We start from the raw sequence: 2,749 nt of genomic DNA on the forward strand, positions 1-2,749 counted from the left end.
GCTACACGCGGCCCAGCGCGGTGACATAAGCCGTCCTAGCGTGGCATGGCGGCCCAGGCGGGGGTGGTAACGGCAATTTTGCGACAAGGCCCCCGCGCTTCTAACAAATTAACCCCCGGTACAAAGTTACTATTTGTAAGAGTCACGTATTTTGTAATCCAAACCCGGTATTAATTCAGTTCTTGGATCCTCAGCCTTCTCTGTATCCACCAAAGCAGAGCAGATGGGAAACACCGACCAGCGGTGTAACACCCCAGGTGTTTAGCTTCCACATTTGCACTGCATTTCATGAACATGAGCATCATGCATCCCTTCGTGAACTTATAGCACATGAAACATAATTTCGAAACACTGCAACGTTTTGTATATTTCATGTGTGTTGTTCTTTTATGAAATGTAAAGTGTGCAACACTTAAGTGCAACATGTGCCACTCACTTAGTGAAACAAGATTAGTTAATACTATACAACAAGATCATGAAACATGTGAAACATGACTATGAAACATTTGCAACATTTCTTGTGTTTTTCATTGTTTCAGTACATACCTTGCTTGATTCTGGTGTGACCAATGTGTGGTGTGGTTAATAATCATCCTAAGTAACTTAGTTACACCTAGAATGTCTTTTGGAACATTGTTCATGTTGATCACTTTGGCTAATTAGGTTTCCAAGTCATGGTTTGACCAAATTTGACCCTTGAACCCTTTTGTTTGACTGTTTAAAAAGTGTGTCTTAGGATGTTTGCATGTCTGGGCAACCTAAAGCAAAGTTGTAGAGAATTATATAAGGAACAAACTTTGTTTAGAAGTCAAGTCTTGAAAATGTGCACAACATGTTCAAAAAGGTCCCACAAATCGGATTTGAAGGTGGAGTCAACACTTGAAAATTTTGCTAAGTCTTAACTGCCATTTCAGTTTGAATGGGCCGACTTTGGCTTGATATAACTCTTAATCCATGGAGAACTGGCTGTTGATTGCTAAACCAAAGTTGTAGCCCTACTATAACTCTACAACTTTCATGAACATTGTTTCCACTGATTCGCCACGAATTGAGAAATCAAACACAATCAATTAACGCTGTCAGTCGGTGAATGGAGCACTGAATGGCGAGCTACAGTGTTCACCGGTTCAGAAAACGCTCGACGGGTGTGTGCCGCGCGTCGCCGGTCGCCTGAGCTTGCTGCCACGCGCCGCGGATGCCCTGGCAAGGCCAGCCACGACGGGCACACTAACACGCGCCTGACCGACCAGTGCACCAGCTCAATTTTTCATTTCATCGCCCCACAGCGCGCAGCAAGCGAGCTCAGTCGCTCCGCCATTGTTGCCGCAAAGCTTCGCCGTCGCCGAGCTCGCGAACCACTGCAAAAACGCGAACTCCGTCTTCACCATAGCTCCGCCGTGTCCTCCTCTACCTTCTCCACCTCCTAGCTGCGCCGTTCATGCTTTGGTAAGGTCACAGTGACCATTTCCGCCGTCACCGCCATGGGCGTGACCTCGCCGGAGATGAGGCCGCCGTGGCCGGGGTAGCTAGGAATCGTCCCGTCCCTGTTTCTTTGCCGTGTTAGCACCGTGGCGACTTCTGGTAGCTCACGCCATGCTCGGTTGAGCTAGCCGTGGCTTGCCGTCGCCGGCAGCTCGCGCCGGAGCTCTGCCGTGCCGCCATCACCGGCGACGAGCCACCTCCGTTAGGTCATAGCTCGAGCTAGTCGCACCAATCGATTCACCGCATCACGTAGATCATGTAGGTAACCCTGGTGTCACCGGAGCTCTCGCCGTCGGCGAGCTACGCCGTCTTCCGTGCGTCGTAGCCGCCTCCTCTGCTTTGCTGTCGCTGACCAGTGGGGTCGGCTGACAGCCGGGTCCCACATGTCAGTGGCTGTTGTTCTTAAGGATAGTTCAAAAATACAGTTTTGATTGCTTATTTGATATTTTTGTATCTCCTGTTATGTAGATCCAAATTGGATGGTTCCAATTTTGTTGGACTCACAGTTAGGTCTAGTATTTAAGAAAAATATGTCTTGAATACTTTATGTAGAAATTTTGGATGAATTAATTAAGAACTTGAAAAGTGTTTTTGAATGCATGCAAACTTGTTTAAATCATATCTTGAGTTTCCTTGATCCAAAAATTGTGAAATTTTGTGGGTAAGCTAGTATTGCTTAGTAGAAGCTCTGGTTAAAATTTGAGAGATATTGCATGTGTAGTTTTTGAGTTATAGATTTTCTTTTTATCATTGGTAGATACTTGGGTGAATTTTAGTAAATTAATTATGAATCCTATGGCCATGAAACTTGGTAGGTAGTATCTTGGTACCTTATAGATGCTAGGAAAAATATGAAATCTGTTGCTTGACACTTTTCACTAAGGTTTCCTAATTATGCCATTTTAAGCCATTCTGCCTTACCATTTTTGTGTAGGTTGTAATACTTACTCAAATGGTGTGAAATTTTTATGGTAGTCTATTTAGAGCATGTAGTGTCTACTGTAATTTTTGTAGAATTAATGGGGTAGTTTTCATATATGTTTACTATTTCCCCTAATTAATTAAATAAATTAAGAAAGGTATTAAAAGAAATGTTTTGGTGATGGACACCCTACTTTCTGGTGTTCTTGTGATATGTGTGATATATCAGTAAAGTTAGTTTTGTCCAATTAAGTGTTTTTATCATAAGTTAATAATTAATTATTTGCATCATGTCCCTCTGGACAGATCTGGGGACTTTAGAAAGCTCCCCATGATAATTTGGTTT

Source organism: Miscanthus floridulus, chromosome 1 (genome assembly GCF_019320115.1).
Source record: "Miscanthus floridulus cultivar M001 chromosome 1, ASM1932011v1, whole genome shotgun sequence".
NCBI lineage: Eukaryota > Viridiplantae > Streptophyta > Magnoliopsida > Poales > Poaceae > Miscanthus > Miscanthus floridulus.